The sequence below is a fragment of the Lutra lutra genome, chromosome 1 (genome assembly GCF_902655055.1).
Source record: "Lutra lutra chromosome 1, mLutLut1.2, whole genome shotgun sequence".
NCBI lineage: Eukaryota > Metazoa > Chordata > Mammalia > Carnivora > Mustelidae > Lutra > Lutra lutra.
In genome coordinates, this window is record NC_062278.1 from 76,252,239 (window position 1) to 76,269,981 (window position 17,743).

Genomic DNA, 17,743 nt, shown 5'->3' on the forward strand with positions numbered 1-17,743 from the left:
CTGGAATTCCTAGACGCTGCAATCAGACAACAAAAAGAAATAAAAACCATCTAAACCAACAGAGAAGCCAAACTCTAGCTCTTCGCTGATGACATGATACTCCATGTAGAAAACCCAAAAGACTCCACTGAAAAATTGCTAGAACTGATACAGGAATTCAGCAGAGTTGCGGGATATAAAATCAATGCACAGAAGTCAGTTGTATTTCTACACACTAACAATGAAGAAGAAGAAAGTGAATCAAGGGATCGACCCCCATTTACAATTGCACCAAAAAACCATAAGATACTTAGGAATAAACCAAACCAAAGAGGCAAAGGATCTGAACTCAGAAAACTATAGAACACTCATGAAAGAAACTGAGGAAGACACAAAGAAATGGAAAAACATTCCATGCTCTTGGATTTGTAGGACAAATATTGTTAAAATGTCTATGCTACCTACAGCAATCCATACATTCAAAGAAATCCCTATCAAAATGCCTCAACTTTTTTCACAGAGCTGGAATAAATAATCCTAAAATTTGTATGGAACCAGAAAAGACCCAGAATAGCCAGAGGAATGTTGAAACAGAAAACCAAAGCTGGTGGCATCATAATTCTGGACTTCAAGCTCTATTACAGAACTATAATCATCATGACAGTATGGTACTGGCACAAAAACAGACACATAGATCAGTGGAAGAGAATAGAGAGCCCAGAAATGGACCCTCAACTCTATGGTCAACTATAGGCAGTAAAGAATATCCAAAGGGAAAAAGGCAATCTCTTCAACAAATGGTGTAGGGAAAATTGGACAGCCACAAGCAGAAGAATGAAACTGGACCATTTCCTTACACCATACACAAAAATAGGTTCAAAAATGGATGAAAGACCTAAATGTGAGACAGGAATCCATCGAAATCCTAGAGGAGAACACAGGCAGTGACCTCTGTGACCTTGGCCGCAGCAACTTCTTGCTAGACATGTCTCCAAAGGCATGGGAAACAAAGGCAAAAATGAACTATTGGGACTTCATTGAGATAAAAAGCTTTTGCACATCCAAGGTAACAGTGGACAAAACCAAAAGACAACCAACAGAATAGAAGATATTTACAAATGACATATCAGATAAAGGGTTAGTATGCAAAGTCTATAATGAACTCATCAAACTCAACCCCCAAAGAACAAATCATCCAATCAAGAAATGGGCAGAAGACACGAACAGACATTTCTCCAAAGAAAACATCCAAATGGCCAACAGACACATGAAAAATGTTCAACATCACATGGCATCAGGGAAATATAAATCAAACCACAATGAGATACTACCTCACAGTGGGTCAGAATAGCTTAAATTAACCACTAAAGAAACAACAGATGTTGGCAAGGATGCCCTCTTACACTGTTGGGAATGCAAACTAGTGCAGCCACTCTGGAAAATAGTATGGAGGTTCTTGAAAAAGTTGAAAATAAAGTTACCCTACAACCCAGCAATTACACTACTGGGTATTTACCCCAAAGATACAATGTAGTGACTGAAGGGGCACCTGCACCCCAAAGTTTATAGTAGCAATGTCCACAATAGCCAAACTGTGATAGGAGCCAAGGTGTCTTTTTTTCCCCCCAAGGTGTCTTTTGACACATGAATGGATAAAGAAGAGGTGGTGTATGTATATACAATGGAATACTACTCAGCCATCAAAAAAATGAAATCTTGTCATTTGCAATGACGTGGATGCAACTAGAGGACATTATGCTAAGTGAAATAAGTCCTTCAAAGAAAGACAATTATCATATGATTTCAATCATATGTGGAACTTACAAAACAAAACATAGGGTCATAGGGGAGGAGAGGAAAAAATAAAATAAAATGAAAGCAGAGAGGGAGACAAATCATAAAAGACTCAATCATAGGAAACAAACTGAGGGTTGCTGGAGGGGAGGGACATGGGGGGATGGGGTAACTGGATGATGGACATTAAGGAGGGCATGTGATGTAATGAGCACTGAGTATTATGTAAGACTGATAAATCACTGACCTCTATCTCTGAAACTAGTAATACATTATATGTTAATTAATAGAATTTAAATTTTAAAAAATTACAAATAAATAAATTTAAGTATTTAAAAAAATTATTGCCACAGAATTTCAGGACAACCAGTAGAGAAGACTCAACAACTATTTGAAACCATGATCTTATTGTGAAAATATCTGTGTAATCTCCCAGGTTGATGACTTCAAGAATATCTACATTCATTAGAATATGCACATTCCAGTGTGTTTCTTATTAAAACAGTTAAACTATGTCATATTCACAACTCTTTAGCTCCTATTGGCTAAAATAAGTGGGTTCATTGCAAAAATTAAGTTGTAATTCATTCTTTGAACCTCAGGATGAAGTTTTCTCCCAATGAAATTATGGAATTTACTCACAGGAAAGTCACTGCTGGGCTGTTGACTCCCAGGCACTTCTGGCCTCCCCGTGTGCTGTGCAAGCATGCTCCTAACCCAGAGAATATATTCAGGTAGAGAAATGCAGAAAGTCATCTGCCTGTACTTGAACTATCTGCAGAAGCCCTACCAGGTGAACCAAGGGGAAAAGCGAGAAACACTGACGTGTCTGCCACACTTAGTTGGTCACTTAGAGAAGGTGATGTCAGATATCTCCATTCAAACAGTATCTTTCTCCCTTTGTAATCTGTAAGTAATTTCAAAGGTGATTTTTGAGATCAACTAAACATCTTATTCCCTAAACATACTTTTACTCAATGATTTTACCATTACTCATTCATAAGTCTCTCTCTTTTTTTAAGATTTTATTTATTTATTTGAGAGAGAGAGAGAGCAGGAGTGGGGCAGGGAGGGGCAGAGGGAGAAGTCAACTCTCTACTGAGCAGGGAGCCCAATTTGGGTTCGATTCCAGGACCCTGGGAGCATGAACTGGAGCTGAAGGCAGATGCTTAATTGACTGAGCCACTCAGGTGCCCTCACTTATAACTCTTACTAACATAAGGGATCAAACCCTATCTCTGATCACTGAGCTCCGAAAAGCCTATAATTAATGCAAGTACCCTCACCTGGGCCCCTGAACTCTTTGAGCCTGCCTTAATCCTTTCCCTTGGCCATCCTTTTAGATCTTCAGATCTAAAGAATTCATTCTTAAGGTTTATGGCATTACAGAAACTGACCCAAGATACCAGGAACTGCCTCCAGGATTCTTGCCAATGTTTTTCTTCAATCTTCCTGCCCTTTTACCCCTAGGGTACTACTGCTTCTGCTAAAATAGGTGAAGAGTAGGCCTAGAACTCAGAGGCAGAGCAGTGAGATTTGCCCCATCATAGCCAAGAACATCAAAAGGCTCCAAGGAACCTCATTTTCGGTTCTGAGAAGCTAACAAAAGACTCCCCATGACAGGCAGCATCTGTACTTCTAGAGATTTCCACCATGGTGGACCTGATGGATTCTCTAGAGCTGCAGGACTCAGCCAGAGTACCTCTTCCTGTTCCCTGGAATGGAAGCTTTCATGTTTTGCTCATTTCCCAGGGTTCTTTTTTCTAGACACTTCAGGAATAGCTTTCTGGATGCCCTGAGGCCAAGATTGCTCAGTTATACCCATTCAGCAGGGTTCTCCATCCTTGGTCTGCAGAGGAAACCTTAGTTCCCCACCTAAAGGAGTTCCAACTTCCATTGAGTATCTTCTGTTGTGTCTCTGCATTAGATACAGTAAACCAGAGTCTTCTAGAGGGGGAGTCTAAAAGCTATGTTGAATTGTTCTCTAGAAATCTCAGGCTTCCAAGTTTGTCTGTGAGTAAAAATAAATTTCTCTAAAAATCTATAGAATCACTCAAATATATTAACCTTAGTGCCTAGAGTGACAAGTTATGAAATCCACCACAACCAGAGTTCCTATGGGTACCCAAACGGCTGAGGCCACATGGAGGGACATGGAGGACTAGACCTAAGTTGCACCGGGGCTTGTTTACAAGTTTGGAGAACATGGAAAAGACCCTCAACCCTCAATATTTATGCAAGTTCCTACACTGCTGTGCTTGAGACTTTCCTTGAGTTAGAATTCCCCAGGACTTCCAAAATGCCATTTTGTGTGAAATCCAGAACTGATCATTAAAGACCCAGGCACAGCCAGGGTGACCCGGGAATCCACCTTGGTGAACATAGCTCATTCCCTGGCAAATAAGTTGTTCTGTTCTATATCATTTTATCTAGATATTGAGCCAAAAACAATGTTACTTACTTCTGAAGAAAAGAAAATGACAGCAAACATAAACCTGTCTTAGAAAAGAGGCAATGGGGCAAATGTTGGCTGCAGGCTCCTGGGAGAAGATAAGTGGAACAAACTCTAGGTCACAGTATGGTTCCTGTGACCTTCCCATTCTCGGGAGTGGGCAGAGGAGCACTTTCAGAGAGTGGAGTGAGTGTCCTCAGCCAATGCAAATGGTGGACAACAGAAGGGAGATCAGGAACATCAGTAGCACATGGTGAAGCCAGATGAGTAGAGAGAAAAATCTCACCCAGTTATGCCATACTCAAGTTAAAAGGATCCTAAATTCACAGCAGGGCTCTTGGTGACGACTGCCCTCCACCTATCTGTGTGTCAAGTTCTACTGCTCCAGGGGACTGGTTGCTCTACACCTGGTGAACAGGTGTTATTTTAAAATTCTCTTTTCCTCCTCTCTGGGAATTCCCCTAAGCTCTCCTCTAAGATCTATCTCCTGTTTCCTGAACCAGAGTTCCTCCTCTTTGTGGAGGGAGAATTCACTCATCTTGGTAGAGCACTTTCTCCAGGAGCTTCCTGGGAAGGTGATATTTTGAGAACTTAATCTCAGAAAATGTCTTGTGTCATGGATATAATCTCCTTCAAAATTTAAAAAGCATTGTTCCAGCCTTTCTTTAATTTAGCTGTTTTGAAGTTTAAAGCCAATATGATACCCTGTACTTTCTAGGAGACCTATTATTTTTTATCTGGCAAGTTATGGAATATCCTTTTTCAGTCAGGGGTTTTAAAACTTCCTTTGGTATCCCTTTTCTATCTGGATTCTCACACTTTTCAGCTGCATGAAGTTTTCTTTTTTTTTTTTTTTTTGCATGAAGTTTTCTTGCATTAAAATTATTTCTGCCCTGGGGCACCTGGGTGCCTCAGTTGGTTAAGCATCCGACTCATGGTTTCAACTCAGCTCATGATCTCAGGGTCATGAGAACCAGCCCCAAGTCAGGTCCACGCTCAGTGTGGAGTCTGCATGAAATTCTATTTCTCTCCCTTTGCCCCTCCCCCACTCATGCATGTTCTCTCTTACTCTCTCTCTAAAATAAATAAATAAGTAAATAAAATCTTAAAATTATTTCTGTCTCCATTTTATCTGTTACCTCTTTTTACAAATTCATACAATTTGGTATTGACTTCTTAGACTGAGTGATTTTCTTTTTTTTTTTTAATTTTTATTTTTTATTAATACATAATGTATTATTAGCCCCAGAGGTGCAGGTCTGTGAATTGCCAGGTTTACACACTTCACAGCACTCACCATAGCACATACCCTCCCCAATGTCTATAAGACTGACTGTTTTTCTAATTTTCCTTAGCTTTTGCCCTATTAAAAAAAAACTTATTCTTTTTGCTCTAGTCTCTGAGTGATTCCTTGACTTCATTTTCCAAATTGTCTACTGAGTTTTTAGTTTACGCTATCTTATTCTTAATTTCTAAGAGGTTTTATTGCTATTGTTCGTCGAATGTTTCTTTTTAAATAGCATTGCTATCTTTTCTCATGAACACAGAATCTTATCTTTGTGAGGAATTCATGATATGTATTTTTTAAGGTTTTCTTCTTCCCAAGTTTGTTTCTCCAAATCAGTGTTTATTTCTATTGGCTTTAGTCTCTATCTTTCAAGTAAGAGGCATTCCTCAGATGGGTCTATCTGCTCATTATTATGAATGAAGGGGAGAGCTGATTGCAAGTTGAGTGTGTGTGTTGAGCTTATTGACCCTGAACTTCACTGTTGGGTAAATTGTGTGAGCCATTTGTTGAAGAATTGCAAATGTTAATATATTAGTTTCCTATTGCTATGATGACAAATAACTACAAACTTAGTGACAGAAAACAGCACAAGATTATTATTTAACAGTTCTGGAGAGTGCAAACCCCAAATCAGTTTGCCTGGACTAAAATCAAGATGTCTGAGTTCCTTCTGGAGGTTCTAGATGAGAATCCATTTCCTTGACTTTTCCAGCTTCTATAGGCTGCCTGCATTCCTTGAATGATCTCCTTTCTCCATCTTCAAAGCCAGAAGTATAGCAGCTTCTCCCTTGTCCGATTTCTATTTTTGTCCACATATCTTCTCACTCTGAACGTGATATTCTTGTCTCCCTCCATAACGACCTTTGTGATTACATTGGATTTGCCTGGATAATCTCCCCCATTTAAAAGTACTTAATTTAATCACATCTGCAAAGTCCATTTCTAGGCAACATATTCACAGGCTCCTGGGATTAGGACATGCACATTTTGGGGGGTTATTATTCAGCCTACCACAATCAATATCTAAGTTTCCCCTCTTGCACTGGCCAGACTCCCTACAAGAGGCTCCAACTTGGAAGGGAAAATTCTGGCTACCAGTATTCTGAGATCCGAATGAATTAAAAGGTCTTGGGGTCAGGTGTGTCTCAGCATTCCTCATTCAGGAAGTACCAGTCATTTAATGTCTCTGGTTTTGCTGCAGTGTCTATGTATTTGGTGAGTCTAGTTCCCTGCAGTTCAGAGCCCCTCATTTTACCCTTCCCAGAGAATAAACTTTCAAATGTCTGCCACTTTCCAGTGACATAGAGAGAAAAAGAGATACAGGGAGTCATTCAATCCTTCTTGTTTTAGTATTCTTCCTTTACTCCCAATTCCAGTTGTAATTGGAGCTGTCCATTTGGGAGTCTTTTGAAGATTCTGACATGTAAATTACGCTGGCTCTCTGCCCCCACCCCAACTCCCAGACCTTGGGATTTTCATGTTTCATGAGTTGGTTTTGTCAGTTATGTTTTTTCAGTAGGCTTTGTAGCTTCCATAATTTTATTGCTGTTTTCTACTCTCCTAATCTCTGTATATTTGTTAGTTTATGTCTTTAAAAAATTCCTTATTATAAATTTAGTGATTTTAGGCAGGAGTGAAATTAGATGGTGTGTGTGTGTGTTTTCATATTAATGCAGAAAAAGCATTTGAGTTGAATTGGTTATATTGTTTAGGCCAGGCAAGGGTTGGCTCTGACCAGAGTAACTAGGCACTACAACTAGTAAAAGGATTTTAGTGACCAGGCTTTTCTGTCTTGCCCTACCTGCCCAATGACACACACTGAAGCTTGACTTCTTGCATCCCTTTCCTACCAGATATTCCAGTTCCTCTGGGACTGGAATCTTGCCCCTAATTCTCAGCTTCATCCCATGAAGCAGGAAGTAGAACTGCCAGGAGTCATTCTGAATATAAAGAGTTGGGGCTTTCATAACACCACCCTTGAATTTCCCCTTTCCTTTCTGTGGGATGGAAGTATATAGGCCAGAGGCTGAGGTTTTAAGAAACTGATTCTTTTTTTTTTTTTAATTTGTATTTATTTATTTGACAAAGAGAGAGCACAAGCAGGGGGAGTGCCAGGCAGAGGGAGAAAAGCAGGTTCTCTGCTGAGCAGAGAGTCCAATTTGGGCTCATCCCAGGATCCTGGGATCATGACCTGAGCGGAAGGCAGACACTTAACCGACTGAACCACCCAGGTGCCCCAGGAACCTGATTCTGATGGCTATTAGGTTTACACTCTCCAAACATGTGACAAAGGAAGTGCAGGCCTGTCTTGTACTTTGTTTAGCCTAGCAATGCCTGCCTCTTACTTCTGCCTACTTTCCCTCCCCAGACTTCTGACCCTATCCTCTCCCTAGAATTGTAGGACATTCCTTTACTCTGTTTCCCTCTGTATATTTGTGGCATTTCTGGGTCTCAGCGACCCAAAAACTGCTCCAACTACACTGGGTTCTGATTGGAGTTAACCAGCTTCTAAGAGCTTTAGATGTACCAACTCACAATCTGTACAACACCTCTACAATTCTTTAAATATTTATTTATTTTTAAAATTTTTTTCACATTTGCTAATCTTTTAATCCTTGCATCTAAATTGTATCCCAGCATTCACACAATACATTCACAGCCATCTCATCTCTCTGAGACACTATGAAAGGAAAGCACAATTATCAGCCCCATTTTACATATGGGAAAACTGAGGCTAGAAATAACTTCCCGAGGACAGTATTGGGAGCAGAGTTGAAGCTAAAGTTAGTTCATTATATAAAATGCACAGTACAAATGTGATTTTTTTAATAGTGTATAACAAAATGTGTCAACATTTAGAAGATCTACATAGCTCAGTGAACCATTATGTTCCGAAGGAACACTGAATAATATAAAATCATGCATGGGTAAGTGATCCACTCAAATACAAGACAGATCAATGGGTTATAACATAACAGATTATAAGAAGTTCATTGATCTGTTTTCAAATTCCATGTTGTAATTAACCATCTAGGAACCATACTTGTTGAGTTTGAGAGTAGTATCAACGATGAATTTCCATGACTTTCTGAAAAAGCTGTTATAGGGCTGACTCCTTTTCCAACTACCTATCTGTGTGAAGCTGGATTATTATTTTTCTTTTTGGTATACTTGAACTTTTTCTTTTAATATTTTTTAAGTTTTTTTAATAAACATATAATGTATTATTAGCCCCAGGGGTACAGGTCTATGAATTGCCAGCTTTACACACTTCACAGCACTCACCATAGCTAATATCCTCCCCAATGTCCATAACCCCACCACCCTCTCCCTACCCCTCTTCCCCCGGCAACCCTCAGTTTGTTTTATGACATTAAGAGTCTCTTATCGTTTGTCTCCCTCCCAATCCCATCTTGTTTAATTTATTCTTTTCCTATTCTTTTCCCCAAACCCCCCACATTGCATCTCCACTTTCTCATATCAGGGAGATCATATGATAGTTGTCTTTCTCCAATTATCTTATTTTGCTAAGCGTAATAACCTCTAGTTCCATCCATGTCGTCGCAAATGGCAAGATTTCATTTCTTTTGATGGCTGCATAGTATTCCATTGTATATATATATACCACCTCTTCTTTATCCATTCATGTGTTGATGGACATCTAGGTTCTTTCCATAGTTTGGCTATTGTGGACATTGCTGCTATAAACATTCTGGTGCACGTGCCCCTTCGGATCACTACATTTGTATCTTTAGGGTAAATACCCAGTAGTGCAATTGCTGGGTCATAGGGTAGCTCAATTTTCAACTTTTTGAGGAACCTCCACGCTGTAGAGTTGTTGCACCAGCTTGCATTCCCACCAAGAGTGTAGGAGGGTTCCCCTTTCTCCACATCCTCGCCAGCATCTGTCATTTCCTGACTTGTTAATTTTAGCCATTCTGACTGGTGTGAGGTGGTATCTCATTGTGGTTTTGATTTGTATTTCCCTGATGCCAAGTGATGTGGAGCACTTTTTCATGTGTCTGTTGGCCATCTGGATGTCTTCTTTGTAGAAATGTCTGTTCATGTCCTTTGCCTATTTCTTTTTTTTTTTTTTAAAGATTTTATTTATTTTATTTGACAGACAGAGATCACAAGTAGGCAGAGAGGCAGGCAGAGAGAGAGAGGAGGAAGCAGGCTCCCTGCTGAACAGAGAGTCTGATGCGGGGCTGGATCCCAGGACCCTGGGATCATGACCTGAGCCGAAGGCAGAGGCTTTAACCCACTGAGCCACCCAGGTGCCCCTTTTGCCTATTTCTTGATTGGATTATTTGTTCTTTGGGTGTTGAGTTTGATAAGTTCTTTATAGATGTTGGATACTAGCCCTTTATCTGATATGTCATTTGCAAATATCTTCTCCCATTCTGTCAGTTGTCTTTTGGTTTTGTTGACTGTTTCCTTTGCTCTGCAAAGCTTTTGATCTTGATGAAGTCCCAATAGTTCATTTTTGCCCTTGTTTCCCTTGCCTTTGGCGATGTTCCTAGGAAGAAGTTGCTGCAGCTGAGATCGAAGAGGTTGCTGCCTGTGTTCTCCTCAAGGATTTTGATGGATGCCTTTCTTACATTGAGGTCCTTCATCCATTTTGAGTCTATTTTCCTGTGTGGTGTAAGGAAATGGTCCATTTTGATTTTTCTGCATGTGGCTGTCCAATTTTCCCAACACCATTTGTTGAAGAGGCTGTCTTTTTTCCATTGGACATTCTTTCCTGCTTTGTCGAAGATTAATTGACCATAGAGTTGAGGGTCTATTTCTGGGCTCTCTGTTCGGTTCCATTGATCTTTGTGTCTGTTTTTGTGCCAGTACCACACTGTCTTGATGATGACAGCTTTTTAATAGAGCTTGAAGTCTGGAATTGTGATGCCACCAACTTTGGCTTTCTTTTTCAATATTCCTCTGGCTATTCAAGGTCTTTCCTTGTTCCATACAAATTTTAGGATTATTTGTTCCATTTCTTTGAAAAAAATGGATGGGATTTTGATAGGAATTGCATTAAATGTGTAGATTGCTTTAGGTAGCATAGACATTTACACAGTATTTGTTCTTCCAACCCATGAGCATGGAACATTTTTCCATTTCTTTGTGTCTTCCTCAATTTCTTTCATGAGTACTTTATAGTTTTCTGAGCACAGATTCTTTGCCTCTTTGGTTAGGTTTATTCCTAGGTACCTTATGGTTTTGGGTGCAATTGTAAATGGAATTGACTCCTTAATTTCTCTTTCTTCTCTCTTGTTGTTGGTGTATAGAAATGCAACTGGTTTCTGTGCATTGATTTTATATCCTGACACTTTACTGAATTCCTGTACAAGTTCTAGCAGATTTGGAGTGGAGTCTTTTGGGTTTTCCACATATAATATCATATCATCTGCAAAGAGTGATAGTTTGACTTCTCCTTTGCTGATTTGGATGCCTTTAATTTCTTTTTGTTGTTGTTTGATTGCTGAAGCTAGGACTTCTAGTACTATGTTGAATAGCAGTGGTGATAATGGACATCCCTGCCGTGTTCCTGACCTTCGTGGAAAAGCTCTCAGTTTTTCTTCATTGAGAATGATATTTGTGGTGGGTTTTTCATAGATGGCTTTGATGATATTGAGGTATGTACTTTCTATCCCTACACTGTGAAGAGTTTTGATGAAGAAAGGATGCTGATGTACTTTGTCAAATGCTTTTTTTTTCAGCATCTATTGAGAGTATCATATGGTTCTTGTCCTTTCTTTTATTAATGTAGTGTAATCAGATTGATTGATTTGCAAATGTTGAACCAAACTTGTAGCCCAGGAATAAATCCCACTTGGTCATGGTGAATAATCCTTTTAATGTGCTTTTGGATCCTATTGGCTAGTATTTTGGTGAGAATTTTCACATCTGTGTTCATCAAGGATATTGGTCTGTAATTCTCTTTTTTTGATGGGATCCTTGTCTGGTTTTGGGATCAAGGTAATGCTGGCCTCATAAAATGAATTTGGAAGTTATCCTTCCATTTCTACTTTTTGGAACAGTTTCAATAGAGTAGGAATTAATTCTTCTTTGCCAGATGGGGTGCCTGGGTGGCTCAGTGGGTTGAGCCTCTGCCTTCTGCTCAGGTTCATGATCTCAGGGTCCTGGGATCAAGCCCCACATCAGGCTCTCTGCTCCGTGGGGAGCCTGCTTCCTCCTCTCTCTCTCTGCCTGCCTCTCTGCCTACTTGTGATGTCTGTCTGTCAAGTAAATAAAAAAAATCTTTAAATGCTTGGTAGAATTCCCCTGGAAAGCCGTCTGGCCCTGGGCTCTTGTTTGTTGGGAGATTTTTGATGACTGCTTCGATCTCCTTACTGTTTATGGGTCTGTTCAGGTTTTCTATTTCTTCCTGGTTCAGTTGTGGTAGTTTATATATGTCTTTAGGAATGCATCCATTTCTTTCAGATTGTCAAATTTGCTGGTGTAGAGTTGCTCATAATATGTTCTTATAATTGTTTATATTTCTTTGATGTTGGCTGTGATCTCTCCTCTTTCATTCATGATTTAATTTATTTGAGTCCTTTCTCCTTTCTTTTCTTTTCTTTTTTTTTTAAGATCTTATTTATTTGACAGAGAGAGATCAGAAGTAGGCAGAGCAGCAGGCAGAGAGAGAAGGGGAAGCAGGCTCCCCGCTGAGCAGAGAGCCCGATGTGGGGCTCGATCCCAGGACCCTGAGATCAGGACCTGAGCAGAAGGCAGAGGCTCAACCCACTGAGCCACCCAGGTACCCCTCTTTTCTTTTCGATAAGTCTGGCCAGGGTTTTATCAATCTTACTAATTCTTTCAAAGACCAGCTCCTAGTTTCATTGATTTGTTCTACTGCTTTTTTTGGTTTCTATTTCATTGATTTCTGCTCTGATCTTTATTATTTCTCTTCTTCTGCTGGGTTTAGGCTTTATTTGCTGTTCTTTCCCCAGCTCCTTTAAGTGTGTTAGGTCCATTATTAAACAAAACGAGACTGAGACAAAGTGAAATTATTTAAAGCTTTATTTTATAATAAGTATTAGAAGTTAGACTGATCGGCCAGGGGAACGAGACTGAGACAAGGAGAAAGTTATGCAAAGCTCTATTCTATGCTAAGCATTAGAAGTCAGACTGACTGGCCAGGGCCGTCTCCAAAGAGAGCGACCACCCCCAGTTTACAGGCTCAAGAATTGACTGACTGACCAGTCAGGGCCACCTCTGAAGAGAATGACCCCTCCCCATCTTACAGACTACCTTTTATAGAGCAAAAGTCTGGCCACACATAGGTGGCCAATGAGAATGTAACATCCCATAGTCATGTTAGGCCACACACAGGTGGCCAATTGAATTACAATTTACCCTTTAGTAGCTGTTTGAACTAACCTATTACTCTGGTCAGAATTGGCGCTCAAGTTTGGCACCCAAAAGGCGGGGTTTACATTCTTTGGTAGTTAGGGAGATGATATGTGTACTTTTACTGATTGGATGTCTCCACCTGGCCTGACTCATCCTTGTATTCTGGCCTCTGTTATTAGGAACTGGCCAACCACATTCTGCTAGTTTCCCAGACTTGCTTCTAAGTAAGTTTCTCTGGGGGGGGGCAGGGTCAGCTTAAGTTTTACTGCACAAACAACAAAATGGCTTTTAACCAAGATGGAGTTGCTCTGGCTAAATAGGTCCTTACAAGTGTAGGGTTAGGTTGTGTATTTGAGACCTTTCTTGTTTCTTGAGAAAGGCTTGTACCACTATATATTTTCCTCTCAGGAGTGCCTTCACTGTGTCCCACAGATTTTGACCCATTGTGTTTTCATTATTTGTTTCCATGAATTTTTTTCAATTCTTCTTTAATTTCCAGGTTGACCCATTCATTCTTTAGAGGGACGCTCTTTAGTTTTCATGTATTTGGATTCTTTTCAAATTTCCTCTTGTGATTGAGTTCTAACTTCAGAGCATTGTGGTCTGAAAATATGCAGGTAATGATCCCAATCTTTTGATACCAGTTGAGACCTGATTTATGACCCAGGATGTGATCTATTCTGGAGGATGTTCCATGTGCACTAGAGAAGAATGTGTATCTGTTGCTTTGGGATGGAAGGTTCTGAATATATCTGTGATGTCCCTCTGGTCCAGTGTATCATTTAAGGCCTTTATTTCCTTGTTGATCTTTTGCTTGGATGATTGGTCCATTTCAGTGAGGGGAGTGTTAAAGTCCCCTACTATTATTGTATTATCGTCGATGTGTTTCTTTGATTTTTTTATTAATTGGTTTATGTAGTTGGCTGTTCCCATTTTAGGGGCATAGATATTTAAAATTGTTAGATCTTTTTGTTGGACAGACCCTTTGAGTATGATATAGTGTCCTTCCTCATCTCTTACTATAGTCTTTGTCTTAAAATCTAATTGATATGATATAAGGATTGCCACCCCAGTGTTCTTTTGATGTCCATTAGCATGGTAAATGGTTTTCCACCCCCTCACTTTAAATCTGGAGGTGTCTTTGGGTCTAAAATGAGCTTCTTGTAGACAGTATATTGATGGGTTTTGTTTTTTTATCCATTCTGATACCCTGTGTCTTTTGATTGGGGCATTTAGCCCATTTACATTCAGGGTAACTATTGAGAGATATGAATTTAGTGCCATTATATTGCCTATAAGGTGACTGTTACTGTATATTGTCTCTGTGCCTTTCTGATCTACTACTTTTAGGCTCTCTCTTTGCTTAGAGGACCCCTTTCAATATTTCCTGTAGAGCTGGCTTGGTGTTTACAAATTCTTTTAGTTTTTGTTTGTCCTGGAAGCTTTTTAACTCTCCTTCTATTTTCAATGATAGTCTAGCTGGATATAGTATTCTTGGCTGCATGTTTTTCTCATTTAGTACTCTGAATATATCATGCCAGTTCTTTCTGGCCTGCCAGGTCTCTGTGGATAAGTCTGTTGCCAATCTAATATTTTTACCATTGTATGTTTCAGACTTCTTGTCCCGGGCTGCTCTCAGGATTTTTTCTTTGTCGCTAAGACTTGTAAATTTTACTATTAGATGATGGAGTGTGGACCTATTCTTATTGATTTCGAGGGGGATTCTCTGTGCCTCCTGGATTTTGATGCTTGTTTCCTTTGCCATATTAGGGAAATTCTCTACAATAATTCTCTCCAGTATACCTTCTGCTTCCCTCTCTCTTCTTCTGGAATCCCAATTATTCTAATGTTGTTTAGTCTTATAGTAACACTTATCTCTTGAATTCTCCCCTCATGGTCCAGTAGTTGTTTGTCTCTCTTTTGCTCAGCTTCTTTATTCTCTGTCATTTGGTCTTCTATATCACTGATTCTCTCTTCTGCCTCATTTATCCTAGCAGGAAGGGCCTCCATTTTTTATTGCACCTCATTAATAGCTTTTTTTAAATTTCAACTTGGTTAGATTTTAGTTCTTTTATTTCTCCAGAAAGATCTTTTATTTCTCTGGACAGGGTTTCTCTAATATCTTCCATGCCTTTTTTGAGCCCTTCTAGCACCTTAAGAATTGTCATTCTGAACTCTAGATCTAACATATTACCAATGTCCATATTCATTAGGTCCCTGGCCTTCGGTACTGCCTCTTGTTCTTTTTTTTTTTTTTTTTTTTGTGGTGAGTTTTTCCGCCTTGTCATTTTATCCAGATAAGAATATATGAAGGAGTGAATAAAATACTAAAAGGGTGGCAAAGACCCCAGTAAAATGTGCTTTAACTAAATCAGAGGAGACCCCAAATCATGGGGGGAAGAAAGGGGGTAAAAAGAAGTTCAGAAAAAAAAATTAAAAAGAGAAAAAAATATAAAGAAAAAATATAAACAAGAAAATATATATATATTAAACTGGTGACTAGAACAGGGTTACCCACTTAATTTGGGGAGTATTTTGGTCTCCTAGAAGAAACTACCTCCCCAAATTTTAAAGAATGAAAAACATATATAAGGATAAACATGATGAAGGGATGGAATATGAGTATAGAGATGAAAAATTTTTTTTTAATTTCTAAAAAAGGAGTTGATAAGTTGGTTGGGAGAGTAAAGAAAAAGAAAGTAGAGAGAATTTGCTCAGGCTGGAGACTAGAACAAAGCCCCGTGGTAGGTTTAGGGTATATTTTGATCTATTAGAAGAAGTTGTATCCCAAATTTTTTTAGAACAAAAAACTCTATGTGTATACAAAAAATAAAGTTAGATACAATGAAGGATAAAATGTGACTATAATAATGAAGGTTCAAAAAGATTATTTTTGAAAGGTATTGTTAAGATAAACTAGTTAAAAAACATTAAAAGAGGAAAGGGTAAAAGTTTAAAAAAATTTAGCAGAAGAAAAAAATAAAATAAAATAAATTAATTTTGCATGGGGAGAATCATGGGGAGAAAGCCATGAATTCCATGCTTTGCTTTCTCCTCCTCTGGAATTCCGCTGTTCTCCTTGGTTAAGTGATCTTGGTCATGGCTGGATTTCTTGTTGATCTTCTGGGGGAGGGGCCTATTGTAGTGATTCTCAAGTGTCTTTGCCCAAGGCAGAATTGCACCACCCTTACCAGGGGCCAGGCTAAGTAATCACTTGGGTTCGCTTTGAGAGCTTTTGTTCCCTGAACACTTTCCATAGGGTTCTGGAGAACGGGAATGAAAATGGCGGCTTCCCAATCTCTGGCTGGAGGAGCTGAGAGCTCGGGGCCCCACTCCCCAGTGTGCCCTCAGAGAAAAGTGCTCAATCACTCACATCTCCCTGGCCTCTGGCTGTGCTCCAAACTCACCCAGTCTGTGACCAAGCGTCTCTGTCTCTGGCACACAGCCCCACCTGGAGTCTCCAAATCCCGAAGATCCCTGAGCTCTTCCAGGGGAGTCTGCCCGGATCTTGTGGGGACCCCACTCACAGAGCAGTGACCTCTGCCATGGATCACAATAAGGTAACCCCAAGTTGAGAGCTCACTCCTCGCTTCCATCTCTGTAGCTGGCTTCCCTGCTCTAATACTTGTGAGCTCCGTGACACTCAGACACCCCCCATCCTTCTGTGACCCTACGGGACCTGAGGCCATGCTGTCCCCATGTGGGCTTCACCCTGGCTTAGCCTCTAGAGCGATGTCCCTCAGTGAAGCAGACTCTTAACATTTATGATTTTGTGCTCTGTTGCTCCGCCGTTTGCCAGGAGCCAGCCCCTCCCCCCACGGTCTATCTTCCCATCGCTTTGGATTCACTTCTCTGCCAGTCCTATCTTTCAGAAAGTGTTTGATTTTCTGCTTCTAGAATTGCTGCTCTTCTCTTCGATCTCCTGTTGGATTTGTAGTGTTCAGAATTGTTTGATAAGCTATCTAGCTGATCTGCTACCTGATGTCGTCTCAGCCTGCTACTTCTCCGCCATCTTGAACTCCTCCTAAATATTTATTTTTTTTTAGAAGGGGAGTGGGGACAGAGGGAGAAGGAGAGAGGGAATCTTAAGGAGGGTCCACAATCACCCCTCCATGGAGCCAGATGTTGGGCTTGACCTGGGGCAGTGTGGGGAGGGTAGCTGATCTCATGACCTTGAGATCATGACCTGAGCCAAAATCAAGTCAGCTGCATAACCGACAGAGACACCCAGGTGCCCCAAAACTCTATTATTATTCCTCTTTTACAAATTCAGGAACTGAGGCACAGACACTGTAAGTAACTTGACCTGGATCGTACAGCTAATAAGGCAGAGTCCAGATCTGAATCTGAGCATTCTGACACCAGAGTACATCTTTAAACCACTAAGTTATAGACTTATAAATCACATCCATGTGCCAAGCACCGTTTTCTGAGATATACATATGTATGTATATATGATATGTAAATAAGATTATACAAATTAGTATGTAAGGGCCTATTCAGCCAGAGTGGGCCCCACCCCAGTTGAACTGCCATTTTGTTGTAAAACTTAAATTGACTTTGCCCACCACCCCCAGGGGAACTTACTTAAAAACAAGTCCCGGAAACAAGTCCCAGGTAACAAAGTCCAAGTACAAGGGTGGGTCAGACCAGGTGGAGGTATTCAATCAGTGGGGGTGCATACTGTCTCCTAGCTACCAAGAAGTATGGGCCCCCACCCTTTGGGAGCCTTTTGGCACCAATCCTAACCAAGGTGTGATAGGCTGGTTCAAATGTCTACTAGGGTAAATTGTAATTCAATTGGTCGCCTAGCATCACTGTGGAGTTTCCTGTGTGTGTTACAATCTCATTGGCACCTGTGTGTGGCCAGGCCCAAC